The 12,146-nt window shown below is 40.0% G+C and overlaps 1 long non-coding RNA gene across 2 annotated transcripts in view; it reads left to right on the top strand.

Moving 5' to 3' along the window:
- LOC111565980 (uncharacterized) overlaps positions 1 to 10,646 on the top strand; it is a 178,990-nt gene extending 168,344 nt beyond the window's left edge. For both annotated transcript variants that reach the window (XR_008599335.1, XR_002745959.3), the window contains one exon: positions 7,787 to 10,646. This is a non-coding gene — a long non-coding RNA (uncharacterized LOC111565980). The remainder of the gene's footprint in view (positions 1 to 7,786) is intronic.
- Positions 10,647 to 12,146: the final 1,500 nt, after the last annotated feature.

Here is a 12,146-nt window from a genome sequence, read left to right as displayed (position 1 = left end):
ATTAATAGATTCTGCTTCCGTTTTTGGTTTCATTAAAATTTTGTGTCAGCTGGAATTTGCTGTATCAAATTGGGGCAAATTTCCAGGTTGATTTTGGTGCATCCCTGCCTCTGTATATCAAATTTTTTTATCAAAGGTTCTAGATAAGCAAGTTTAGCCTCATTATTTCACGGTATTTAATCTGGTTCAGCCACCAAAAATGCAGAAAGACGACATTCCTTAATGGAAAGACTTGGAGCTTTCCAAACGGCAACAGCTGAATCCAAATGTGCAAATCCTGCGCTGGCAGACTGAGCCATGGTGGACTCAGAGTTTATGTATTCTGATGTTGACTGAAGTGCTCAGAACAGCTATGTGAGTTCACAAAGGTGCAGGGGTGTGAGGCTGCATAAAGGAGATGAATGTGACAGCCTCTGCACTACAGTCCTTCCACTGGCACCGGCAATCCAGAATATGAAACTGAGAGCAGGCAGCAAGCAGGTGCAGGGGTCTACTATTAAACTGTTTGCATATCTTACTCTTCATTGACTAATTTCTCACCCACACGCAGAAAAGAAATACAAAGACATTTGTGTGACATCACTGGCATCATAAAAGAAATCTATTTGGCTATAAAACTGAGAATCAGCTGAGTTTGTCTCCACACAGGAGACCAGCCCAGCAAAGTTGTATTCTTAGAGCACACATGTGGGATTTCAACTTTCCACAATTACTTTCTGTACAATACGACTGGGAGGAGCTTATCGGTTATTGTGGTCTGTCCTGTAAAATGTGGTCACAGGCAGGTAGAGTGTATAGCAGCCTTATCTCTGCTGAGTCCTGGCAATGTGTTTGTCCATCTGTCTTGAAGCCTTAGCCTGGGACTTTTCCAGTCACAACTTCTTCTGGTCAAGCGGAGGAGGCCTGTGAATGTTTGGATTTGGGATGAAAGAAAGTGTCCAGTCAGTAACTAGAAAACCCAGGAATCCATCCAGTTTTCAACAGCTCACAGCAGTCGTATAATTCACAGTCTGCTGCTGTGTGTGCTGAAATGTCTGTGTGTGTGTAGGTTAGTGCATTTACCGGCTTACTAAGATGAATGCATTGCCATAAAGGTGTGTTTAAATAGGGGAGAAAGCATGAATTTGGGCCTCCTGCAGTTTGAGGACTGCACAAACATTCAACAAAACAACCATGCAGATAACAGTTGTAAGCCAGCCAGCAACAGATGCACTGCATATGTGTGCCAGTGTGATTATGTGTGACAGAGATTCACGAAGATTTGCAGCTCTTTTATAATTTTCCTCTCAATATTTGCAAGATTTATGGAATGCATTTGTAAATCTGCAAATCGTTCTCGAGTTGAAAAATCTTCAAGATGCTTCTTAGCATCGGTTAACAGCGCCCCAGGCAAAGTCGTGCTTAATTGAGTCTACCTACTGACTTCGAATAAAAGTTTTACCTTCTCTGAAATTCCCTTTGCATTCAAGCCAGACTTATAAAGAAGACTGACATTAACCTCTTAAATATTTACAAGCTCACAGTGGAAGTTTGCTCTAACTTTATGCTGAAATTAATGCTTCCAACATGCATTTTATTGTTTTTCATATATAAATAATAATGTCAGCATTGTGCAGATAGAATACTAAATATCACAAAAATACATTATTATTAATATTATGAAATGCTTCAACTATATCACCAACCCCAGAGTTGCTCCATTATCAGGAATAAGATCAGTCAACCCATTAAGCTGCTAATGAAAGCTCAGCTGCTCTTTAATCAGCTGATTACCAGGAATGTGGACACAACATACAGACTTTTATTTTCTGTATCTATCACTGTCTGTTTTTTTTTTTGTTTGTTTGTTTGTTTGTTTGTTTTGGGTTTTTTTTTTTTTGCTTTTCTGGTCTCTTGATATAACATCTTTGAAGTTTTAGCTGCACTTAGAGTTTGAGAACAAAAGTATACATGCACTTGCAAAGAATGTCGTATACCAGGGAAGTCTTGAGTTTCCAGTAATTCCAATAACTCTTCATTTTCTGTCATGGAATTAAACTCTGCTACAGTGGGAAAGTCTGCTGAGCTGAGTACAGGTCTGAAAAAGCAAATCATTGAATTCAACAAATTATGGAAGCCACTTGAAACCATTTTAAAGCAGCTACAGGTTCCAAAATCATCTATGCAGACAGTTGTTGGAAGAAAACACAATCTGTCACCTGCTGCTGAGAGACAACTGGTCATGATGGTCAAAAGTCAACAAGGAATCACCAAAAAGTAGATCTGCAATAAATCAGAAGCTTCTGTTACACAGCTGTCATTGTCCTCAGTCAAGTGTTTGACATCGACATGGACTGAGAGGCTGCTTAATACCTTAAGGCTTGATTAAAGTTTGCTGCTGATCACATGGACAAAGAAAAGGCCTTTTGGAGGAAAGTTCTGTGGTCAGATGAAACAAAAATAGAGCTCTTTGGCCACAATCAGCAGAAATATGTTTGAAAAAGAGAAGGAGAGGCCTGTAACCCTCCAAAAAACATACCAAATGTCAAGCATGGTGGTGGCAGTATTATGCCCCAGGGCTGGTTTGTTGTCAGTGGAACTGATGTTTTACACAAAGTAAATGGGATCATGGAAAATGAGAATGATCCAACATGACCCATCAAAAGTACTAAAGAAATGGCTAATAAGGCTAGAATTAAGACTAGCCTTCCCAAAGTCCTGACGTAAACCCTGTTGAGAATGAATGGACTGTGCTGAAGAAGCAAGGCTGTGAAAGCAAATGAAATTTGTTGAACTGCACCAGTTCTGTTGGTAGTGGTCAAAGATACAACCAGAAGCTTATGTATGCTACCAAGAGCGCCTAACTGAGGTGAAAACAGTCATTGGACATTTAATCAAATGCTAGCATGAGCATATTAGCAAGCTATATGTATATTTTTGACTGTAGATTTTGATGTATGTGCTTCAATGATTTCAACATAGAAAATCATGAGTCGTGAGAATGAATCATGGGAATCATTGGAAACTCACGACTACCATGATAGACATGGCCTTTACAAGTGTACGTAAACTATTGTTCACGACTGTAACTGTTGTTTTGATCTGCAGAGCTTGGATCTTTCACATTCCAACTCTAAGTTAGACTATTCATCCTCTGTTCTACACAAGATTTCATCTGAGCTTTTATTCTGAATGAAGAAGGCTGGGCAAAGTCCACCTCTCATGTAAGATTCACAAAGATTTAACGAAGCTCAAGGCGTGGTACGACAAAAGTATGCAAATTCCACCACATCATGAAATGATTAAAAGGACTATATTTTTGGTCAGAATGAAACACTTATGACCGATTGTTTTCTTACTGATTTCTTTTCAGCCCTTTGTCTCCTCTTCTTCACAACCTCAGGTCCCGTTCCTCTGTTGACCCGAGTTCAGCATCAGGCCGGTAAATCAAAGAACCATCTTTGTGTGTTTACACCAATGATTTAAAGTTAAGTTTTTCAGAGTCTCTTCTTCTGATCAAGCCACATCTTTAAAGAACATTTGGGCCTCAAGCAGAGACTGCTCCACATCAGACAGAGCCAGAGATGAATGTTGGGCATTCACTACTTTCTCAGACTTTTGTTTTGACTTGAATGTGACCATTCCTACCCTCTTTCCTTTGTCTTGCTCATCTGCTTGTGTCCGTGGAGAATATCCAAGTGAGGGTAGAGATATGGTTGAAAGAGACTGATGATAAAGAAGGAGAAACGTTATGTGAGGAGGAGTATAAATATAAGGGCTTACTATAGGGAAGTGCTATTGTAATTTACTAATGATTACTTTCAGTTGTTTCTTTGTTTTTGACTGAATTAAAGTAAATGTTTAGCTGACAAAATGTGAGAGAACTGAAAAGAAAACATCAATCAGTTTCCCAGAGCCCCGGGTGATGCCGTCAGATCACTCGTTTCAGGAGAATAGCGGTTCCACACCCGAAGATATCCAATTTACAGTGACACACAACAGAGGAAGGCAGCAAATAGTTGTGTTTGAACATCTGGAGCCAGCCAGTGTTTGGCATTTCATCTTCCACTCTCACCTTTGAGCAGGATTCTCCTGTAGTCTGACAAAGCCTCAGAGTCTTGTTGGAAAAAGTCTGTTGTAGCTGCAAGGAGCAGATGCCAGAAGGAAGTTTGTTTGTCATGGCAGCACCGTGATAAGCACCACCTTCTGGTGGCACCCCAAGGAGCTGCTGAGATGAAGGAGGGTCTCTAAGCCTGGATTGGACAAAGCACACTTGAGCAGCAAAGAGGTACTGGCAAGAGGCTGCAGCTGCAGTGTGTGCTGCTATCGGGTTACATAATGTAGAATAATCCAGCGACGAACAGGAAATTTCTAATTCTCCTTTGTGAAATCTCAAGCGTGCGATACAATTTGAACAAGTTTGGGTTAGTTATTTTTTAATCAAGTCTTCATTTCCACCTATTAGCAGATTTCTGGAGAGTTAAGAGGCTCAAGATATGCTTGTCAGGATCCATCCTCTTGAGTGATGTGTGTGTGTGTGTGTGTGTGTGTGTGTGTGTGTGTGTGTGTGTGTGTGTGTGTGTGTGTGTGTGTGTGTGTGTGTGTGTGTGTGTGTGTGTGTGTGTGTGTGTGTGTGTGTGTGTGTGTGTGTGTGTGTGTAGTCAGGCATACCGTATAACACTCCACTATATGCTCGTGTTATTGACCGACTGATCTGCCTCCACTGCTCCAATAATAGCCTCTGCTTACTGTTCATGTCCTTGTGTGACCACAGCTGCCTCTTCCTGTTGTTAAAGTCTGAAACGATGGACAGTAGTGTTAGCGTGCAGCAACGTCTGGGGAAGAAGCACTGACCTAAAGTGTTGCTGTTCTCCCAGCAGCTTCCAGGGGCCAGAAGACTGTGGCATCATTTTGGCATGTTGTTTTTGCTCACACATCTGTTGTGTTTTGTGCCAAATGATGTAAGAATGTTACTGACAATACGATTACGTTTTGTACTAATTAATTTTCTGTCACCAGGGATATGAGACTGTGCCGTGAAAAACACCTGCGTCAGTTGGAAGTTCCACAGCAAGTATGAGAGCAATAAGCATCCGAGTAGAATGTTTTATGGATAGCTGTAGATATAAGAAAAATGAAAAATAAATGACACCATTGATCAAAGGTGCAAGCAGCCTGTGCTGTGGTTCCTCTGTGTGTCGTTCAGGCAGCAGATCGACTTGACTCGATTGCAGACCTTATTATTGCTGGTATCTGGCCTTTGCTAGCTGGTTAATTCACTAAGGTCACTTGGCTTGAAGGTTATGGATTTCTTTATAAAAGGAAAAGGATAACAGAGTTATCTCCTGTTGAATAGGAATAGTTTTCAGTGTTTTTATATCAGCAACACAGGCAGCAGATTTGACTGAATATAATAAAGTGGTTTCCTTTGGATGTTGTGTTTTTGGGACTTTATGGGTGAACCTTTTGTCCTCGCCATCACCTCCACCTCTCCTACTGGGCTATTTAAAGAAACAGTCACCCATTACCATTAAATAAACATATTATTAAGAATTAAAATGAGTGTTAACATGCTGCTACTAATGGCAGGTAGATTAAGCTCTCAGCTCTGACACTTTTGTCACAATTGGCACACCTTTACATTAGTTCTGCAAATCACCAGGACTAACACTAATTCCAGGAGACACAGTTAGAGAAACACTGATGTAGTTATCCTGCACTCACTGCGATATTAATAGAGAATATGGGTTGAGCATAAATAAGTGAGATGACCTTTAACAGCCAAGGCGCAGTGTCTCACACTAATTAATCATTTTATTATGAAATAACTTGAAAGTGGTGCAGTTATCAGGTTCAAATGGAAAGATTTGATTCCATTCATAATGTTTCTGAAGCATGGGAGCAGTGCATGTTGTTTTTATTGCTTTTGCTTTCTATTGCACTTTATATTACATTCAACTTCTATACAAATACAGATTGAAGATCTCTAGTGTTTCTCATAACAACACAAGCAGCAAATTTACTCTGATTACAATTATGTATTCATTAGCTTGGAAATCATCAGGTTCGAATCTAAAATTAATTTGTACCACAATGTTCAATTCATGAATATTCGTTGACTTGTCAGTTTAGTTAATAGTAACACATTTATGTCACAGTTTATAATGTTCTGGTGCCTGTACGTTTGGGAGTAAAGTTTCTTTATGTGCTGCAGCCAGATGGCTAATTTCCCACCCAGTACTGTATTCACTCACTCTGTGCAAGTTTATTCACACAAAGAGAAAGTTACCCTCATCTTCCCTTTGCCTTTCTATATTGGAATTCTGCTGACACGCTGTCTGACTCTGGAAGAAAGACTACAGGCAAATTAGATTGTAAACATGTTCAAAGTCCTGTCACTCAACAAAGCGGGTTAACTCTGAAGTCAGCGAAGAGTCTCACTGGCTTTAATTCCACCCTGCTCCACCTCACACCCTGAATATTACAGGTTTGATGTTTTGCCTCTCCACTAGGAAACAAAGCCCTCTCTTCTAGTGTTTCTGCTCCCTAATGCCCCCTATATGCAGCAACACAAACAAAACTACATTTGCATGGGAGCCCGAGAATAACTTTTCATATTCTGAAACCACAGTTTGCCATTACAATAAAAAAAAAAAAAAAAAGACTTTGGTGGTCAAATGTTGATGCATTAAAATTAACATATCCTCAATAGCAAACAATTAAAGTTACATAAGATTTTTTCTTTCGGTTTTTGGTTTGCAGATCAAGATCTGTCAGTCATGTTTTTGTTTTGAAATTTCTGACACTGTTTTCATTCACCTGTGATGTTTCTCCACCAGCAACCATCACTTTGTGGCTCACCTTGAGTCATATTTTTAGCTCTGTCACCGTCTACTTGCATATGCAAGACTGTTTTTACATCCTGCAGCTCCTCTCACTCACCTAGGTGGCATAAATGAAATAAATTCAATATATTTTGACATTTTAGTAATGCCAAATGTCAATGTAAAGGGAAAAAAGCACGTGTTTGTGCATAAATCTGCTAAAAAAAAAAAAATCTAACAAAATCTTTGCCAGTTTAATTTAAGAATGCTTTTCATTGTTTGGATGTCATTTTGCTTTTTGGCAGCAACACACAGGTCCCTAAAACAAACAGAGACACAAACACAAAGCGAAATTACCATGGTGATCTGGAACACAAATGAAAGTAGAGCGAAGTCAGAGCTTCTGTCAGATGTGCACTGAGGTTAATAGCATGGTGGCACTGAATGGATTAGAATGTGTTCTGCAGCCAAGGAGTCGCCATTCAAATAGTGTTTACTTAGTTTTTTTAATTTAGAGCAAGGTACATTACTTAATTAGAATCTTGTATATATTTCCTTCTGTGCTCGGCCTGGTAAACAGCTACAGGCCATTAGCACAGACAGAAGTATGGCTCTTTCCGTTAAGTGAGATAGACGGCCAAAGGTAGTCTTTAGTTATTGATTGTTCCTGTAGTTTAAAACTAAAGTTTTCGCTCTCATACATAAAACGGATCAGTGCTGCCAAATATTTGTATTCTCAAGTTTGCCTCCCAGGCTCCTGTCCTGCTCTGAAAAGGCTTATATTTTTAAATTGGTGTTATTCCTCACACATGCCAAACCTTTTCTCCGGAGTAGCAAAGCAATGCCTCCACTGTGCTCCTTTAAATACCAAAAAATATCTGTTCTTTATAAGAACCTGCATGTTTGGATGAATGGAATACAAATGAGTGTTATTCTTCTCTCTCTCCACTGACCCTCCTCCCTGTCCTCACCATTTATCAAAGGACGGCGTGTGGTGACGAATGACAAGCACCGGATCCAGTTGACCCGGGAGGTGTGGATGCTGTCAGCGTGGGAGGGAAGAACGCCGAGACATTTCAGTGGGACTCTCCATTCATGCGCTAACCTCTTCAGCTGCATTGTTTTAAGGAGATTCGGTGGAGTGGTGCTTCATCTATCTCCCTCTGTCCCTTTTCTCCCCCAAAATGAATTCCCTTTGTCCATCTTCTGCCTCTGTCATTTTGCTCCGGGCGAAATGAATAAAATTGGGGACACAGGTGAAAGGATGAGCAGGTATGATTAAAGGTAAAGGGAAGTGATAATGGGGAATAAGAGGTGATACGAAAGGAGAATAGATATGATCAGTGGCATCACTCTGGGGACTTACTGCACTTGTTTATATGCTGCTTTCTCCATGATTTATTTTTTTGTTTTTTCTGAAAAGGGAAATTTATATTCTTGTTGTTGAAGTGCATCTAGTGCCATAATCCAGTCACAATAACACTTTGTTCAGTCCTCTGATTGATGTTATGAGTGAATATGTGCAAAGGGACAGATGACTGCCCCTTTAGCTTCAGCTCTTCTCAATGCTTAGTGATGATAAACAGCATACTAACATAGCATTTGGCCCAAATTATGCACATGTGCATGTTTAGAATTTTATTTTGAAGGTGTACTAGAATATGTTTGCATGCTTTAACGTTTACAACACACATTGTTTGTACTTTATTTTTCTGCAGCTTCTCTTGATACCCACCATCTGAAACATACGGTTTTAGCACATTTCTTTCAGGCCCAGTAAACACACGTTGGCATTGGTTACATACTTACCACAATCCTAGAGCTATAGTAGAGTATGGATGTTCCCCCAGCAGAGGCTTGTTTGACGGCAGGCGTTCTACTATTGTGTTACATGGTGACGTAACGGGGCATTTCAGGACATTTTAGAGGCACAAAAAACTAAAAAGAATAGCATTTATTCCAAATTGATGAACAATATTGGAAAGGAGTATTGAACTCCCTCTTATAGATCTTTTTTTCTGGTGAAATGAAAAGAATGCAAATAATTAAATAAAACTGAGAATGGGGCACTCAGAAAGCTGACACAGATGCATGAAATACAACCTGTGATGAGGCGTCATACAGCAGGTAGACATCCTTTAAGGGACTTTAAGCCTAAAAAAGGTGTGAAAGATAGATATGAATTGAAAAAAAGAAGCTAGATTACAGCATAATCCTCCCCACAAGGTGAAAGCAGAGAGGATGGAAAGCAAAATTAGCTCCTAGTCCCCTCAGGTCATAAAAGTATGACTTGGGTTGTTCCTTTCTGCTGAAGTTACCTGTGACAGAAATCCAAGACACAGCCACCAAACCAGACGGCAGCGAGACCAAAGTGATCCGGCGTGTTTAACATTCCTCAGATAGCTCTGGGAGTTATTTGGAGCCTGAACACAATGAAAGGCTGATGGGGTTTCACAGGGAGGCAAACTCACTTTCAATCAGCATCACATAACGAAAGTAAACAATAGCAATTACAGTAATTAGTGTTGGTTAAACTTCAGTTTTGCCACACTTGCGTGCTGAAAATAGAATAGTTTGACATCAGGGAGGCTGAGACTCCTCACACAAGGCTGCCATCTAGAGGTCACATCCTCCCTGCATGACTGGAAGAATCTTATCTTTTCCTGTGAACATCTGATCAAATGAATGCATGTTTATTTATATATATATTTTTAAAATTCCATTTGATGGCCATTGCCTGCAGTCAAGGAAAGTGACCCTGTAGCACAGATGTATGCCAACGTTTGGGCACTGGTGGGAATATTTTGATTATATTGAAGCGGAAGGAAATAAATACACCCCGGCAGCATTCAGAATGAGCCTTTCTCATGTTAGCGCACTGTTGCTCTTTATTTCATTACAACAGATAGAAGGACATTAAACATTAACTGTGGCCTCAGCAGAACGTTGTGCACCCTTCTAATTGTAACGCCTCAGAAGTTTATTCACTCATTCGGGCTGAAATAGTCGTTATTAGCAAACTGATGACACTTTTAAAACTGATAAATTCAGAATTTTTATCCTTGTGGCTTCTCTCAACAACCACAGGCTCCTCTAGACAACCATCCCATCCAGAAATGAAGCTTCTCAGTGCCCACCAAACAGCTGAAAGCTATAAACAGACACAAGACAGCTTCTTGCTTCGAGTCTCAGCCGTCTGGAATGGTATTAAGAAATGGCATTTAGGGGAGATGTAGAAGTCAAGACAAAACCTGAGAGATCAAGACTGCAAAGGCGATGCAGGAAGCTTCAGCAGAAATAAAAGAGATGTTTCTTTCTCATGAAACCTGATCTGTCACCTCTTCACAAACATCCTCATCGACACCTGCAGTCTACAAAGCAACAACTTTGGTAACAAGTGCTGTATTGGCATCAAAGGTATGTTTAGATGGAAGAGAAAGGAACAGCAGTTGTGGAACTGTGTCCACTGATTGGAGAAACACTGTGTAGATGGAGGGAAGAACAGGTTCCACTGCATATCAGTAGATTCTGGAGGCTGGTGTAATGCAGCCACTTAAGAAAGTGAAATTGTAAAGAAGTACTTCAAGAAACACAAGCTGAAGCTTCCAGGAAAACTCTCAAGGTGCTTTAACCTGAACATCACTCGAAATCTGTGGACAGATCTATAATATCTCCAAGTAATTTGCAGAAAGAGGAAGATTCCTGAATAAAGAAATGATTTACCAAAAAGCATTCATGTAAAGGTGGGATTACAAGATATTGACTTTGTGGCGATGCCCAAACTTTTGCACATGCCTGTACACCCTTTATATGTTTTTTTTTAATGAATGAAATACAAAATCACGCAGGGCCTCAAGTGCTTTATTCCTCTGTTTGCTACCTGAGTGCATTTACTTTCTTTCTGTGTTTTAAGTTTCCATCTGCCTCCTTTTCTCATTTCCAGTCCTTTTTCAGCACTGACATGGTTGTGATCAATGATGCTTCCAGGACTCGATAAGCTTCATCTCCTGCAAACCTACCCTGTCAATGTCCATCAATCTTGAATACCACAGGAGCCTTGAGCCTCACTTCATGGCTTTCTTCATGTGCCTCGGCTGAAAACAAGAGACTGTGCTTAAAGCCAGCAGTTCCTCCTCGATGGGCTGAAATAAACGGATCAGTCAGGCCGTTTAACTAAGCCTGCAGATTGGTGCTGTCCATTCGGTAGCTGTACACTGTCATCCGTTTCAGGTTCCCGATTATCCCCCAAAAAAGCACAATGTATCACAATCAGAGACTTGCTTTTAATAAATAGCTTTAAGACCGTGGCGTCCTCGGAGGTTTCATCAGCGAGAAGTTTAAGTCAGCAGTCTATGTTAGTCTGTCACACTGTGATTTAGAGCTTAAATCTATTTGTGTATAATTAATTTGTGAACAATCTTTTTTTCTGAAAAGGGAGCTTAACGGCTGCTGTTCATTGCCAGCTCGTTTATAGAATTCTCACAATATACCCATGTTCAGACTGATAAGACTTCTTGTCTGTGGACATCTACAGCATATTTTCCTGTTTCAAATGAGAAGTGTGCCTTAAAATGTATTTTTATATATTAAGTTACAATAAACAGCTCGCTCAGTTTGATCTCTGGTTTGAGACAGAGAGCAAGATGATCAGAAAAAGAGGTTTTGTTATTCTGCAGGTTCTGTGTCGACAGTAGGTCAGACCAAAACAAGTGGCCACAAGAGCAAACTACCACTACAGTTAGTTAACACTGGCACTGTAAAATACACTGAATGGCTGAATGGTGAACGACCAGTCAAGTACAATCAGCCAATTAGAGGTGAGCTAGCTAAACATGGCACGTTCACTGACATTAGGTAAATCTGGAACTGAACAATAAACATTGAAACCTCAACATCAACAATATCAGTCCATTACAATATTCTGTTATCTTCTAGTAAAATGATTCATACATGCATGAAAGTCGTTGGTATTCATGACTTTTATGAAGAACTGATTGATACCGTGATGGATGTAACGGCTTTGTTTACATTTTCGCCATAGTTCTGACTTGCGGTGAAAATAAACTTAAGTTGATCTGTAGGAATGGAACACCGACGTAAGTTGAGGACCCTCTGCATATAGCAGGTGACGTGGTGCATAGTAGCTTTAAAAAAAGAAAACTATACAACATCTGCAACACTGGGAAGCTTCTAAAAGCAAAATTTCAGTCAAACTGATCTTCATTGGGTTCTTGTCTCTTCCTGTTTTGGCTTTTATTCTCTCATCTTTTTTTTTTTTTTTTTTTTACACACTTCTCCTTTCTGCAGTTAACTGCTATCAAGATGTCAAAATTTTGATGCTTT

Source organism: Amphiprion ocellaris, chromosome 17 (assembly GCF_022539595.1).
Source record: "Amphiprion ocellaris isolate individual 3 ecotype Okinawa chromosome 17, ASM2253959v1, whole genome shotgun sequence".
Lineage (NCBI taxonomy): Eukaryota > Metazoa > Chordata > Actinopteri > Pomacentridae > Amphiprion > Amphiprion ocellaris.
The sequence above is the reverse complement of the archived record's forward strand: the minus strand, read 5'-3'. Positions and strand labels throughout refer to the sequence as shown.